We start from the raw sequence: 17,631 nt of genomic DNA on the forward strand, positions 1-17,631 counted from the left end.
GGCTTTTTTTTTTTTTAAGATTTTATTTATTTATTTGACCGAGAGAGACAGCGAGAGAGGGGAAACAAGGGGAGGGGGGGAGGGGGGAGCAGGCTCTCCCCGCTGAGCAGTAAGTCTGATGCAGGACTCAATCCCAGGACTCTGGGATCCTGACTTGAGCCGAAGGCAGACTTAACTGAGCCACCCAGGTGCTCCTCATAGCATTTTCATTTGTAATAGCCAAGTCAAATTATCTACCAATAGGCGAATGAACAAACAAATTGCAGTACATTCATACAACAGAATACTATCCAGCAATAAAAAGGAACAATCTCAAAAACGTTCTGAGCAAAAGAAGCCATATAAGAGTACATATTCTATGATTTCATTTACATGAAATTCTAAAACAGACAAAAAACAATGTGTAGTGTATAGAACTCAGATCAGCTGTTGCCTGAAGAGCTGGGAAAGTGGGGAGCGTGGAGATGGGGAAATATTAAGTGGGAAAAGGGCACAAGCGATTTTGGGGACTAATGAAAATGTTCTATATCTTGATGGTAGTGATAGTTACAGGGGCGTATGCATTTGTCAAAATGCATCACATTATATACATAAAATGGGTGCATTTTATTCTATGCAAATTATATCAAAATAGTGTTTGGTTTGGGTTTTTTCTTTTAAGTGCTGTTGGTAGCTTAAGTGATAGCAAGAAAGGAAAGACTACAGAGATAAGGCAGAATGACACTGTTAAAAGCAATTTTTTTAAATGATAGGAAAAGCTCAAATTCTAGCATAGCTAAAACCAGGAATGTAATGGAATTTATTTAATTTCAATGTAAAATTAGCATAATTCACAGGATAGCTGCGAAAATTAAACGAGATAGTTAACACTGTACCTGGTATATCACAGAAACAGATTGGTTGACTCCGTATCTATCCATGTTGTTAAGGTAAAACCAAGAAAATAAGTAACAGTTACATGGATTAAATCATAAAAAAACTTGTAGAGGAAATAATTTTAGATGTCAATTTTAAAAGGAAATGGATGAAAAGGAAGGAGGGCATTGCCGGTGGAGGGAATGGTAATATGCAGAAGAACAGAGGCGAGGCGGCAAGGAGCAAGTCGCATGTAGGAGATGGAAAAATTAGCATGCCTATGGCAGCAAGTCCATATACGGGAATAACAAAAAAAGCAGGGTAATCTTCCCATCTGATATAAATATTCATTTAAATTTTACAGTAGGATCCAGAATAGTAACTTTATCCAGTTGATGCTATGACACAACATAAATAAACTCAACTTCACAAGGAAAATAAATTCAACTATTTAAAATAAGAAAAAAAAATTTGTCTTTCTGTTGGAAAAATATGAATGATTACAATCATCAACTTCAGTCTCTTGGAGGTTAGCCATAGTTCTCTCCCTAAAGAAAAAATTATTAAAATATAAATATAGCAAAGCAACATATGGACTTGCTGTGCAGCTGTCATTGCACTCCTAAAATTATGAAAGCTACACTTTCCACAATCTAAAATCTGTAAGTGATCACTTTGAAAAACAAGATATAAAAAAATCTCCTCAAAAGAACTAATCAGCTACAACAAAAATTATCTCATGGCATGCTACTTAATGTCAGAATGCTAGAGTTATATTCCAAGAGACCTGAAGTGACCAAGATCAGGATTCTTGAGCACTTAACATAATTCTGACATGTTATTACATGTATGCATTTAAGTGTGTTTAATAAAAAGAATGCAGGGTTAGCATTCTTGCAGCATTCAAACTAACTTAAATCCTTAAGATTTTACATATTCAGCAGAGTAACTCCTTTCTATATTTTATACATAAAACACTTAAGTGTCATTTCAGGTTTTAATTCTGGGAAGAGACAGCCAAGATCGCTAGTAATAACTTAGGCTAATTTAGTTCCCAGAATGAGAGAAATGTACAGAAATGTAGAAAAAGAATGAGATGCACAATAAAAAAGGAAATATAAAAGGGCAATACTACTGACCTTTGAACAAAGTAGCAGCAGTATAGCTATGGCGAGGACAACAAAGCTACAAGATTAAATTAACTCAAGTCTCTTTGTTGAGGAAGGATGTAATGTAGTGACAATGAACTAACACAACATTTCATCTGCTCCATTTACACCAAGCAATACCCAGTTAGAGGCTTTGGCTCAAAGTAGAACATGTAGAGACTAAAGAATGAACTTATCTACTTTTGCTTTCTTGGGCCCACGATATATACATCAATGTAATACGTGAAATAATTATGAATGCATAAAAAATTATTAATGTGCTATATCATCCAGAATCATGATTTTCCCTTTAAAATTTCTTTTGATGATTATATTTTATACTCTAAAATACCTTTTAAAGTATTTCATATATACATACACACACACTAAAAAAAGGAAGTTACTATTTTAAGAAACAAATTTTTAAAAAAGTTTTTAATAATAAGATTGGCAATAAAATATTAGTTAAGACCCGCCACTGTTTGGGATGCCTGGGTGGCTCAGTGGGTTAAGCATCCGCCTTCAGCTCAGGTCGTAATGGGGGGGGGGTGGAGCCCCACATCGGATTCCCTGCTCAGCGGGGAGTCTGCTTCTCCCCCTGCCCCTCACCCTGCAGTCGTGCTCTTTCACTCTCTTTCTCAAATAAATAATTATATTAAAAAAAATAAAAGACCTGCCACTGTTTTTCTGTTTTTGTTTTTTTGTTGAAAGATTTTAGGAGGCTGATACTGCTAAAAAATATTCCTTTTAAAATGAGGATTGTAAAACTTTTTAAGTCAAGCACCTTCAAAATGACTAAAGGGATGACAATCAACATGAGAACAGTCTCTTTTAGTGTACTGCAAAGGCTTTATCACTGTAAATAAACATTTTATGTAGGGGTGGGAAATTTGCCCATGTTGCATCTGCATTACTCAGATTAAAGATTTGAGGAGGAGGTTCAAAGTTTAAAAGAATAAGAAAGTCTCTTATAAAAACCCCTAAAAGCTACTATTAGATAAGTGGAAGGGGAATAAAAGTAGCCTGATTCTCTTGCTAACGGTGTGAAGTATCTTTTTGGTTATTCATCGTAGAAACATGCCACCCAACAACCAGCTATATAGAAAAAAGAATACACACAATAAAAAGTAAAATTAAATTAAAGCTCTCCCTGGGCAAGCTACTGCTGGAGTCACTAGTTTTCTCAATGATTCTTCTTCATACCTTTTTGTGGTTTTGCCTTACTAAAATCCTATTTGAGAGGGAAAAAAAAACCTTAAATTTTAAAAAAGAATTTAAGCAAAAAAATCAAATAAAATGGGCAGAGAAATTTAAAATATATAAAAGTAACAAGAAATATTAGAAAAATAAAAGCTAAAGATTAGGAATAAGAGTACATAAAATGTTAGTGGACACACTATGGACAAAAAAGATGAAAGCAACAAAAGACAGGTAAAAACTAAAGGGAAATAAAATCAGCAACTTAAGACACTGAGAGCAGAGAAACAAAAACTATCTTTTAATCAATATAATATTAATAATAAGAACATAACAATGCTAATTCAAGAGCTGAACACCTTCACTCAAAGATTCTTTAAACTAAGTGGGGGTGGCTCAGTTGCTTGAGCATCCAACTCTTGGTTTCAGTTCAGGGTGTGGAATCGAGCCCTATGTCAAGCTCCACGCTCAGTGGGAAGTCTACTGGAGATTCTCTCTCTCTGCCCCTCCGCACCCCCTTCAAAACTAAATAAATCTTAAAAAAAAAAAAAAAAAAAAAAACGGGGGAGGGATGCCTGGGTGGCTCAGTCAGTTAAGCATCTGCCGCCTTCAGCTCAGGTCATGATCCCAGAATCCTGGGATCAAGTCTCACATCCGGCTCTTTGCTCAGCAGGAAGCCTGCTTCTCCCTCTGCCTACTGCTCCCCCTGCTTGTGCATGCTCTCTCTCTCTGACAAATAAAATCTTAAAAAAAAAAAAATTCTTTAAACAAAGACTTCTTTGCCTTCTCAATGTTTCCTGAAAACTTAACACAGCTCCTAGCCTCATACCAATGACTCCTATTCCTAGTACCCTGGCTTTTATAAAAGACTTCTTTGCCTTCTCAATGTTTCCTGAAAACTTAACACAGCTCCTAGCCTCATACCAATGACTCCTATTCCTAGTACCCTGGCTTTTATAAAACACTTAAGTGAGAAGGTGACACAATTCCTTAAAAAATGCTGTGCAGTAAGCATGACGACTGGATGCTCACACCACTGTGTGACATGTGCCTCCCTCAAACCTTGTTACCACCTCAGCACATTACCCATCTGATGTGGGGAAAAAAGTACTGAGCAGGCCGTAAGTCCCATTTGTCTTATCTGCCATTAGTACTCAGGGGGTACAACCAAACCCTGACCCACCTACATCCCACACCCCCCAAAAAAGTGATATAAATTTTTAGTGCAAAAACGTAATCAGTTCTGAGAAAGCCTTTTTGTTTCTGTTCTGCTTTGGTCAGCGCTACCCTAAAAGCATCAGGTATGCCTACTAAGTACACTGGTAAATGATGGGATATTATTTTTTTGAATCTTGTTTCTAATGTGCTTCCTCCCTGAACTACTGTATTTTTAACTTGGCAAGAACTTCTCCCATGAGGCGTTCACAGGTGGGTTAAGATAATCACTTTTCATATAAAATTGAAGGAAATGTCTGCCCTTTGAAATCCTAGCATTCCTAAACAAATTTTAGAGCTATTAGAAACCTTCAAGTCAACCACTCACCATCTCTAAATTTTACAGATGAAGAAACTAAAAACAGAAGGGCTAAGTAACTCGCCCAAGATCATGAAGCCAAAAGAAACCAGAATGCAAGTCTCTAAAGTCCTGGACTAACATTCTAAGAACAAAATCTGAAGTCAATGGAAGGAATTATTAGAATTTAGCCTTTTAGATTTAAGATGTACATGGTTTTAAAAAAAGAAAAAGAGGGGCACCTGGGTGGCTCAGTCGTTAAGCGTCTGCCTTCGGCTCAGGGCGTGATCCCGGAGTCGTGGGGCAAGCCCCACATCAGGCTTCTCTGCTGGGAGCCTGCTTCTTCCTCTCCCACTCCCCCTGCCTATGTTCCCTTTCTAGCTGGCTGTCTCTCTCTGTCATATAAATAAATAAAATCTTAAAAAAAAAAAAAGTAAAGAAAAAGAAAAACCTGCAGAATAGTATAATACTAGTTCTTTTCTTTTTTTGAAAGAATTAAACATACAAGTATCCATACAGGCAGGGCATGGGGAGTAGGGAGTAAGACAGTCTAGAAGAATACCAAACTGCTAATAAATGGCTATTTTGAACATAAACTGTGGTCTAGTAGCAGCAGAAACTAACTTTATGAGTGTCTGTAGCTGCTGAATTTTATAGTCAACACATGTTGATGTAATAACCTAATTTTTTCATTAAAAAAAAAATTAGTGTGCCTGGCTGGCTCATTTGGTAGAGCATGAGACTCCTGTCTCAGGATTTTGAGTCGGGCTGGTCATGGAGCCTACCTAAAATTTTAAAAAATGAATAAAAAATTTAGACATACAAATACATAATTCACCCTGAAAAGAAAATGCATCTCGAAAGGGTTTAAGTCTCAATCTCCCTCTCTCTCTGTCTCTCCTCCATCCCACTGCTGTATGTTAGTGTATGTGCACAACATGCATGCTCACACACACACACACACACACACACACACACACACATTCACTCCGAAGATACGACTATGCAATTGGGGTTCACCTTCAAATCATCTTAATTTGTCTTCACATTAAATGTGGTCTTCCCCTAAGAATAGCATAACATTAATAGTTAAGGTAATTTAAGTAAAAGACTGAATTACAAAATTCATTTAAAGACATTTTCCTTGAGATACACAGCAGTAATAAAAAGTGAATTTATTTGTAATGAGTAAGAGTACTTGTAATTTAAAAATTATTTTTATATAAATGCATACTGCTAAAGTGGTTTTAATCATGTTAAAAAACATCATTCTTGGTAGGCTAAACATCCTCCCCATGCCCCCATACCCCACATAGTTTAACTATTATTTTACTATGGTATTCCTCACAAGATGGTAAAGACAATGATAAGCTTGAGCTCATTCCTCTATGTAAATTATGAATTTCAGAATCGGTAAGTCCAAACAAAGATATTTTATTACAGAGTTCTCCACAGACTCTTGTGCTGTCCCTCAAGGTTATTTACGGTGTCCCTCAAAGTTATTTATTTTTATTTCCCATAATTATGGAATATTAAATATCTGTCCAAAGAGTAAGGGATGTCTTAAATGAGTAAATTATATTTCCTTCACTCCTCTCCCCATTTCTTTTTCAACCTGTTGACACTGGTGACCACCCTTGTAATTCCACTACAACTATACAAAGATCATTTATTGACAAATTTAATGCTTAATTTGCCATACCCTTATCCGAAGACTCTCCTGACCTTCTAGTCCCCCTAATCAATCCTTTTGTGGTTCTTTCACTAGCTCCTTTCACTCTGTCCGGGACTAAAGTGTCTCAGGGTTTCATTCTATTGGAGCCTCTCCCTCACTTTCAACTACCACTCCCACGCAGTAGCTCCCTATCCATATTACCACCCTAGAACTCTCTCCTACATTCAAAGCTACATATCTAACGACACCTGCAGAAGTTGAAAAACTTTTAGGATGCATCAGAACCATTTAGAGGGCTTGCTCAAAAAACAGATTTCTGAGCCCCACCTCCAAAATTTTTGATTCAGTGGGTCTGAGCAGAAACCTAAGAATCTGCATTTCTAATTAGTTCCCAGGTGACACACACTTTGAGAACCACTGGCCTACATGATTCTCCCTTAGATAAATTACAGACACCTTAATTTCAACACAACCTAATGGGTCTCCCAGCATCCTGCCTGGCTGCCTCCAAACCATTCTTTACACAGCATCCAGAGTGATCATTCTAATCCTGATCATTTCATGATCCTTTGTTTAAAATATTCTAATGGTTTCCTAAGGATCTTGAGACAAAAATCAAAATCCTTAACATGATCTATCAAGCCTTACATGACCCAACCTTTGCCTACTGCACCACACTGTTATCATTCCTTTTTTTTTTAACACCCCAGCCACAGTGGACTCTTTCAGTTCCTAGCAAAAGCCAAGTTCCTTGCTGTTCCGGGATATTTAAACAAGATGTTCTGCCAGAAATATTCTTTTTTTCCTCAGCTCAAGTCATCTTCCTTGGCTCCCCTCCCCCACTAGGTCAGCAAATTCTTACACCGCCCTGCATTTCTTGCTTTTAGCACTCTCCACATGGTAATTACACAGTGAATTGTGCAATTAGTTTACTATCTATTCCACACCTTCCCACACATACAAGCTAAAAGAGGTCACATGTCTATCCAGTTCCCACTGAATTTTTAGCCCCTTGCACAGTGACCTGCACTGAAATATCTGTTGAATTAATGGTCTTATAACATTATTTTGAAACCCCAAAAGGAAAAGTATTATTAAAAAAGGATTAGAAGCCTTTTTTTTTTTTTACTATCCTCTAATACCTACAAATGATGAAGCTTCATTAAACTCCACTATCTGGGAGTTTAAAATCAAGAAAAATAATACCTTCAAAAGGTAAAATGAAATCTTCCACAAGTTTCTGTGCAGCCAGATATATAAATTACTCTTTATTAACTGCACTAATAAAGTATTAATATCTAAAAGTTATTCACTAATATATAAGTATACAAGGCAGCCTAAGATAATTTTTGCACAAAAGCTAATTTACATGTAAACTTGCATCAGAGTATATTCAGGCTTAGCAAGAGAAGTAGTTTTAGTTCATGCCAAGAAGTGGGATGGGGTAGCTGTCTAGAATTAAACCCATATGTGGATTACCACAAATTACACAATATTAATATAACCAAGAATTAAATTACCATGCAAACAAATGTTCTATAGATTCTCATCTCCTTTAAAATGGAAAGAGTATCTGCTGTCTATAATTCATTCATCAACTCTTCTTCTCTAAAGTGCATGCTAAGCAAGCACAGCACTAACCTAAGTGGCATATAGAACAGGTGTAACCATCTTAAGATGTAACTTTAATATACTAGAATTTATAGCCAAATAAAGGTTAAACTCCATTCAGAGTAGTCATTTTTAGAGGCTATTTCAAGTTGTCATCACACAAAACAATTTTGGGACTGGTCTTCTCTAATTACTTCCTTAACCACCTTACAAGTGACATTAGGATAACAGGTTTCATTTCTTTGGTCTACTTATTTTTAATTAAAAATGGCATTCCTCATTTTGAATGCTAATTTTATGTTTGAGACTTGGTTCAGAATGACTTCCCACTTTTTCCACAGATCAAATCCATTCTCAAAAGATCTCATTTGCCACCACAGAATGTAGATTAAAAGAAGAAGGCAGCACCTGGGTGGCTCAGTCAGTTAAGCATCCAACTCTTTAATTTCCACTAGGGTCATGATCTTAGGGTTGTGAGATCGAGCCTCACACTAGGCTCCACGCTAGCTGTTTAAGATTCTCTCTCTCTACCTGCCTCTCAAAAAAAAAAAAAAGAATGATGCTGAGGAAAGAATAGTTCCAAAAGTGTTTTTGAACAACAGTGACATTGCTGAAGTAAATTCAAGATAACTTTGAACACATCAATCATCTCTTGGACAAATAAATTCTACTATATTTATTTAAAAATTGGTCCCATTTCCACTTTGGGCACAATTCATGGATAGGCCTGATCCATGACTTCTGGTTTTCCTAAATAATAGATGCAGTAAAGCATAAGCACATTTACTATAAACTAAAAGATTAAGAAATGAAACAAGTTTCAGGAATAAAATCCAGTGGTGTACTGTAACATGGCTTGTGGAGGTAATATGGCATATTAAATAGAATATGAATATAAAATGAGATAGGCCAAGGTTCAACTTCTTACTTGGCCCCTTAGTAGCTACATGATTGAGCGTGCTATTTGAACATGAAGTCTGTACAACATGAATGATACCATAGGTAAAATGGTAATAATGCCATCTATTTCAGAGCTATTATAAGGATATTACATAGTATATTGTCCGATTGGAATTCCAGCCCCTGACATCTTCAAGGAATCCTCAAAAGAAACTAAGAGGCTACGTATTCCAAGCTCTCCATTTTACTAAGACCCACGAGACTTAAGTGGTTTGCCAAGGTCACACAGTTACTTCACAGGAAAGACAATACCTTTGGCAGGTTTCTTATTCTCCCAGAGCAGCTGTTTACTAAATCAGTTAGTGTTTGTAATGTTAATGTGGCTCAAGCCCGTGACAGAGGGTCTCAAAGAGGGTTTCTTAGACAGTAATAAGTCAAGACCACTTAAGGGCAGGGCTTACAATTATGATACTGGCAATCACATATTAATAATTTAGTCCTATGTATTAAATGTCTCTCTTGGATTTTAAGTCTTTTTTCTTAAAGTTAGGTATTCTAAATTACAGCTAAAACTACCTGATTATGCATAAATTTTCAGTTTTCTTGAAAGGTTCTTTTCTAAGGAAAGTATGCACCTTGTCTTAAATCAAGATTCTAGGAAAAAAATAAATGTGTTTCTCATTTTTTAAGTATGGTAACCGGTTATAATAAACCAAAGAGTTACGTAGCTTCCGAAAAGTAAAATTAATGCTCATACTTAAGCTAAGAGTTCTTTATCAAGGATCAAAGCTTAAAATGCAAGATCTAAAATTAACTCAAGATGATCTCAAAAAATTTTATTATTGACTTTCTTATATTCAATCCCAAAAACAGCTTCTTCATATTTGATACAGACTAAGAATGGCTTTCTATCTTGGACATGAAAGAGCAAATGAGTATCTGAGTGCCAAACTCTGGCCTAGATGCTCCTGGGTTTTGAATTCTAGGTATAAATTACCACAACCAAAGTACTCATCATCTTTAATTTATCATGTAAGTAACCAAGACACATAATTACACTTCTGCATGCCAATTCAAAAAGGATCTATGAGAACCAACACAATTTTAATACTTTAAGAATGACTACCAAAAACGTGAAACTATGGAGATAACTCTCATATTAAAATCCTGTCCCAGAAAGAAAACTGATCATTATGACAATGAAAAAATTCTTGAGAATTCTTAAAAAACATATTTTCTGAATTTAATTAAAATCATAATTTGCCTCATAGCCACAAAATGTATCACTGATTAATTTCAACTTTTGAGTTTGAAAAGGCTAATTACTACTACCATGAATTAAGAGAACAAAAGAAATGAAACTTTACTCATTAAAATACTAAATATGTTAAGTAATCAACCTTTTAAAGGAATCTCTATTTTTCCTGAGGAATTTTTTGTCAATAATGACAGCGTATTATTTTTTCTTTAATTCCTACATCGTAATGATAAATTCTTGGGAAAATGAAGATATAGAAACCATAATTTTCCAAACAACCAATCCTTTGAAAATAGTCAAATATTATCTATATAATGCTAAAGATTATACTTTAAAATTTCAGGAACAGTAAGAAAAAGTACCAAAACTATAAACATAATCAAATAATAAAGGATACTGTAATGAGCGAATTAAGAAGGAAATTAACGATGACAACAGATATCTGGAAGGAAAAATGTTAAGGATACGTGAAAAGGGTAAAGCAAGAGACCTAAGGAAAGGCAACCGCTACCTAATCTAATCTCTGAATTCTAAAAATAAAGAGTTTCACAGAATGTAAAAGAAATTCACAAAATAACCAGTAAATAGATACCCATTGCATTAGGGAATACTTACAACACTGACTTCCTCTATATTAGTCAAATAAAGAAACTGCACAAGAGCCTATTTATTTTCTAAACTACTTTAAATTTCAATTAAGTATTTACTATGAAGGTCCTATAATATCTTATACAATCAGGCAAAATCTGGGGGTTTAACAAGCCTTCCGAACACAACCCTTCTGACAAGATTTCAACTGCAAAGTACTCAGCATTTCTTAAATCTGGATTGTAAAAACTTCTGATTGCAGGAGAATTATAACTCTAATCATAGACACACATTCCGGCAGTAGAAACCAGAGCTATAGAAGAAAGAATTACAAAGTCTCATGAGAAAAGACTTAAAAAGATTAATGGGGAAATGCAGCAATACCACAGAAGAGAGAAGAAAAAAACAGATGAATTTAAACTTATTTGCCCAGGATAATTTACAATCAATGTGGTACCTAAAGATTCAGGAAAGGAGAATGGAAAATAAAAAAGAGAACAGGTTAAAGAAATTTTATAAGAATGCTGTGAAATTTTTATGAATATAAAATGAAAGGAGGAGATGAAAACTAAGGCCTTGGATGAACTAGCTAGGCAATTTAAATTCGACATTTAAAGTACCAGAGATTATAAGGTAGAAGAAAAATACAGAAAAATATGAATAACTACTGAACCAAAGTAGCTATAACAATTAAGGCAGAGAAGTAAATAAAAAAGAATAATACTTCACCTATCTGGACACAGTTAAGAAACAGAAAATAAGATATAATAATAATAAAAATATCGCAAAAGCCATGTGATAAAGCTAATAGGCCATTCTCTAGAGCAAAGTCACTATTTTATGCACAATTCTAAATGGTCTTACTCAGTTTCCAAATACCAAAGTAGAAATGGCAAGAGAATCATAATGACATATGCAAATTGGGGTACATGGCAACAGAAGAGGAATCAGAAAAACTAAGAGGCAAACAACAATTCAAAAAGAGTACAAGTTTTAGGACCAACAGGCATAAAGATATAAACACCTATATAAATCAGTAATTAAGAAACACGACTGTATTTTGACAGTATCATGATAATTCCTATGAATATGCCTGCTTTAAACAGTTCAAAAAAATAAATTTAAAAAATTTAAAAAATAGTTCAATAGTTCTATATAACTTATGTTTAAGAAGCAGCTAAAAAAGGACTCTAATAAAAAATGGTAGACTAAATATAAATTTTCCCTCCAGTTATTCCAACTATCCCATTGAAATAAAAACAATCCATACCGGGGGGGGGGGGGACCCTAAGAGCAAATAAATTTAAAATTGGAGACTGGTGTACAATGTGTATATGTGAATGTGTATGTGTGTGTGTAGATAGATAGATAGGTAGATGGACAGATACAGACAGACAGACAAACAAGCAGAGAAAACTACACCCTTCTTATACCCTAATAAGTGATGCAAAAAGGTGGGAACCCATATGTCTGACAGGACCCCAGAGAGGCATGTTTGCAAACTAAATGATACAGCAAAGGGTGAAAATGGTAGGGCCCAAACCAGTATTAAATATTACTTGACTGTATAAGAACAACTACATTTCCCATCCCCTATCTCCATCTCCAGGCAACACCTAAAAAACTGACATTTACCCCCAGGCAAAAAGATACTCTGCTTTTCTCTAAAATAAATGAATGACTAGAAGACTAAAATGAGGATGCTGGCAAAGTAATAAACCCTTTTCATCTGGCATTTTAGAGGACCCACAGTCTGAAGCTAGCTCCTTTCCCTTCTACCCTAAAATAATGTTTGCCAATAGACAGGCCCTACCTACCCTGTACTGTCTAGACCCTTAAGTGCTGTGGCTGGAATTCCTATTCAAATGAAAAACTAGTAGAGAAAACAGTCCAAGGAACAGGGTGGGAGAGGGGAGACCCAGACCAGAAACCTAGTCCTTTCTGAAACATGAATGGACAACCAGGAAACATCAGGCATATTAAGGAAAACTAAGCATGAAAATTAAGAATTACAAAAACAAACATAGAAAGTGGCCAGAGTGGAAAAACAGATAGTTAAGGAAACACTTTTTTTTTTCTTTTAAGATTTTATTTACTTATTTGTCAGAGAGAGAGAGAGCACACACACAAACTGCGGGAGCAGCAGGCAGAGAGAGAAGCAGGCCCCTCGCTGAGCAAGGAACCTGATGTGGCACTCAATCTCAGTACCCTAGATCATGACCTGAGCCGAAGGCAGCCGCTTAACTGCCTGAGCCACCCAAGCATCCCCACATCTTTTAAAAATCTATTGTACATATTCTTTTTTTAAAAATTTTTTATTGTTAGTCACCACACAGTACATCATTAGTTTTTGATGTAGTGTTCCATGATTCATTGTTTGCATAGAACACCCAGTGCACCATGCAGTATGTGCCTTCCTTAATACCCATCACTGGGCTAGTCCATCCCCCCCCCCGCCGAAACCCTCAGTTTGTTTCCCAGAGTCCACAGTCTCTCGTGGTTCATTCCCCCTTCTGTTTACCCCCCTTCATTCTTCCCTTCCTTCTCCTACCGATCTCCCTGCTATTCGTTATGTTCAACAAATGAGTGAAACCGTATGATAATTGTCTTTCTCTGCTTGACTTATTTCACTTAGCATAATCTCCTCCAGTCCCGTCCATGTTGCTCCAAATGCTGGGTAATCGTTCTTTCTGATGGCTGAGTAACATTCCATTGTATACACGGACCACATCATCTTTATCCATTCGTCTGTTGAAGGGCATCTCGGCTCCTTCCACAGTTTAGCTATTGTGGACAATGCTGCTATGAACACTGGGGTGCATATGGCCCTTCTCTTCACTACATCTGTATCTTTGGGGTAACTACCCAGTAGTGCAATTGCTGGGTCCTAGGGTAGCTCTATTTTTAACTTTTTGAGGGACCCCCATACTGTTTTCCAAAGTGGCTGTACCATCTTGCATTCCCACCAACAGTGTAAGAGGGTTCCCCTTTCTCTGCATCCTCTCCAACATTTGTTGTTTCTTGCCTTGTCAAATTTTGCCATTCTAACTGGCGTAAGGTGGTATCTCAGTGTGGTTTTGATTTGAATTTCCCTGATGGCTAATGATTTTGAACATTTTTTCATGTGTCTGTTAGCCATTTGTATGTCTTCATTAGAAGAGTGTTCATATCTTCTGCCCATTTTTTGATTTGTTTATTTGTTTCTCGTGTATTGAGTTTGAGAAGTTCTTTATAGATCTTGGATACCAGCCTTTTATCTGTAGTTTCATTTGCAAATATCTTCTCCCATTCCGTGGGCTGCCTCTGTTTTGTTGACTGTTTCCTTTGCTATGCAAACTTTTTGTCCTGATGAGGTCCCAAAAGTTGATTTTTTTTCTTTTGTTTCCCTTGCCTTTGGAGACGTGTCATGAAAGAAGGTGCTGTGGCCGATGTCAAAGAAGTTACAGCCTGTGTTCTCCTCTATGATTTTGATGGATTCCTGTCTCACATCGAGGTCTTTCATCCATTTGGAGTTTATCTTTGTGTATGGTGTGAGAGAGTGGTCAAGTTTCATTCTTCTATATATAGCTGTCCAATTTTCCCAGCACCATTTATTGAAGAGACTGTCTTTTTTCCACTGGATGTTTTTTCCTGCTTTGTCAAAGATTAGTTGACCATGAAGTCGAGGGTCCATTTCTGGAGTCTCTATTCTGTTACAATGGTCTACATGTCTGTTTTTCTGCCAGTACCATGCTGTCTTGGTGATCACAGCTTTGTAGTATAGCTTGAAATCAGGCGTGATGTCCCCAGCTTTGTTTTTCTTTTTCAACATTTCCTTGGCGATTCGGGGTCTTTTCTGGTTCCACACAAATTTTAGGATTGTTTGTTCCAGCTCTTTGAAAAATGTCATTGGTACTTTGATCAGGATGGTGTTGAACGTGTAGATTGCTCTGGGTAGCATAAACATTTTAACTATGTTTATTCTTCTGATCCATGAGCATGGAATGTTTTTCCATCTTTTTGTGTCTTCTTCAGTGTCTTTTATCAGTGTTCTGTAGTTTCTAGAGTATAGATCCTTTACCTCTCTGGTTAAGTTTATTCCGAGATACCTTATGGTTTTTGGTGCTATTGTAAATGGAATCAATTCCCTACTTCTCTTTCTTCGTGTATAGAAATGCAACTGATTTCTGAGCATTGATTTTGTATCCTGCCACATTACTGAATTGTTGTATGAGTTCTAGTAATTTGGGAGTGGAGTCTTTTGGGTTTTCCATACGAAGTATCATGTCATCTGTGAAGAGAGAGAGTTTGACTTCTTCTTTGCCAATTTGAATACCTTTTATTCTTTTTTGTTGTCTGATTGCTGTTGCTAAGACTTCTAGTACTATGTTGAATAATGGCGAGAGTGGGCATCCTTGTCGTGTTCCTTTATTTTACATATTCTAAGACTAAAGACAGTATTACAACTAAAACAGAAGAGAATGATAGGAAGAAAAGAAAGAGAGAACAAGAAAATTCATAGATTATCTGCCCCCAAAAAGTCAGCCAAAAAAACTAAGGGGAAAAAATTCCCCTGAACATAGAGCAAAGAGAATCACAAGATATGAAAGTAAAAATGAGAAAAAAGGATGAATCCAAGAGAGAGAATAGACAAAGTGAAGAGCAAATAGACAAAGTGAAGAAAGATATCAAAGACATAATATATGAGAAGTTCCTAGAGTTGGAAGAATCTCATTTAGACAATAAGGACAACTGAGTCTGTAGAACAAATAACCAAAACAAAATTAAAAACCATTATTCAGACAGAATAAAGAACAGATCACCTTAAAAAAAAAAAAGCCCACAGTGAATTAGAGGACATATGGCTTCTAATCAGCATCCCTGGATGCTACAAGACAACCATGCAGTGCTTTCAGAGTTCTAAAGGAAAATTACTTGCAACCTACAGTACTGTGCCCAGCCAAGCTATCAAATATTAGAATAGAATGAAGACAACTTGTACATAGAATAATTCAGAAAATGTGCCTGAAAAAAAGATCAAATAAATTTAGAAAAAAAAAGATCTAAAATAAAATGGATTCAATTCAAGAGTACAGCAAAAGGAGGTTCGCAGAAGGGACTTAAAAGGCAGCTAGTCCAAACTGAGGCAGAACTAGAGGCAACTACAGAAAAATAGGGAACACAATATAAAAAACAATATGCTGAAGAGTTGGAGGGGGGAAACTATGATAAAGGCATACAAGAAAAAGGGTGGTTAGAAACACCAAGAAAACAGTAAGTCACGTCCAATTTTTTTTTTAACTCAATTGCTAGATTTTGAGCAGTTGATAAAATAAGTAAAATAAAATCCACTAGACCTTGATGTTATTATGGACATGTTCCTTTAGGTGGCCCAAGGGCTGCTTAATACAATCTGTAGAAATCATAATCTGGGCATATTACCCAACCCAGCATTAACTAATATTTACATAGTCATAATATTTAAACTATTTATTGGTTTTCATCATTTAAAGAGAACCTGTGGACATGACAGCTGGAGTTACAGATGGGGGCGGGAGGAAAGGGTGTAATGTGTTTAGGCAATAAGAAGTTTGGAAGGAAAAGGAAAGAAAGAAAAAATGGAAAATTCAGATAATGTCTAAATCGATAAATAGGTGTAGATCAACACTCAACAAAAAGCAGTGTGTTTTATAAAAACAACAGAGCTTCCTTTGTTGCATATTCACAAACAAACCTCCCCCGTGAACTCCACCCATCTCCTAAGAGAAGAAAAGGTTTTTTAAATAAAGATAAGTGTCTTTCAGCTTAAAATAATTTCTTTCAGGTTAACTCAATTTTTAAGGCAGTGGTTTTCTACCAGGGGTGATTCGATTCTGCCCCTGAGAGGACATTTAACAACATCTGGAGACATTTTTGGTTGTATAATTAAGGGGAGATGCTACTGATATCTAATGGATAGAGGATCAGGTTGCCGCTATACATACCACAATGCACAGGACAGCCACTCACAGCAAAGAATTAACCACCCCAAAATGTCAATAGTGCCAAGTTGGAGAAACCCTACTTTAAAGGAACTTTTAGACTTTTACAGAAAAATGTTTACAGTTTCTCACAGCTCTTCATTCTTATAACGGTATCTGGGCATAGTAGGAAAGTTTTCATGGGTACAGGAAGTGTTTATGATTGATCTGAATGTAGATCCACAGACTGCCCTCTGTGTTCTCATGGGCTTCAGAGGTTCAGGAGAGTCATAATGGCACATGCTGATGATATACTGGAACAACATTCAGGGGATCTATTAACTTGGCCTACCTCAGCTCCTGTTGGTATGAATATTCTTGGGAGCTCAACTACCCATTCTACGCAGCCCATGCTCACAGTAATTTTACACAATTAAAATTTCTCATTAAAATTACAATCTGTTGTGGGTACCCCTCTTTGGTGCACAACTTTCTTCTACATGGTAATTTAAAGACTCTAGATCCTTCCACCCTCAAAGTGCCCCAAGTTCCTTGGACTGGAATAAAGAAGTTAGAGAAAGAACACCTGCTTTTCTGTCACTTCTACCCAGAAGTGAAAACACATCATTTCCATTCACGTTCCACTAGTAAAAATCAGTCACATACATGGTTCCACCTAGATGCAGAGAGGGATAACAAGGATAGAGGAGAGAATGACAAAAACGTATGCCTGGCTGAGCAACCACTTCCTGGTGTTAACTGTACTACAGAAAGGGGAAACACAAATTCTGGTGGGCATTGAGCTCAATCTGCAGCTGCCCTCCCCCCAACCATTACTGCGTGGTCTCTCCCTTCACAATAGTAACCTAATAACAAGCTTACTGGCTCCCCCTACTCTGTCAATTTCTATTTCTTTCACTAGGATTTTGTGAGAACTTCTAGATCTC

At 36.4% G+C, this 17,631-nt stretch overlaps 1 protein-coding gene and 1 non-coding gene across 9 annotated transcripts in view; one reads left to right on the forward strand and one right to left on the reverse strand.

The window, feature by feature from the left end:
- The window catches only part of OSBPL8 (oxysterol binding protein like 8), a 157,679-nt gene that overhangs the window by 133,762 nt on the left and 6,286 nt on the right, over positions 1-17,631 (reverse strand). The gene's annotated exons all lie outside the window — the stretch shown is intronic.
- Positions 4,198-4,296, forward strand: LOC121104523. Its single transcript, XR_005836841.1, has one exon. It is a non-coding gene; the product is annotated as a small nucleolar RNA U13 (small nucleolar RNA).

Source organism: Ursus maritimus, unplaced genomic scaffold (genome assembly GCF_017311325.1).
Source record: "Ursus maritimus isolate PB19 unplaced genomic scaffold, ASM1731132v1 scaffold_21, whole genome shotgun sequence".
Classification (NCBI taxonomy): Eukaryota; Metazoa; Chordata; class Mammalia; order Carnivora; family Ursidae; genus Ursus; species Ursus maritimus.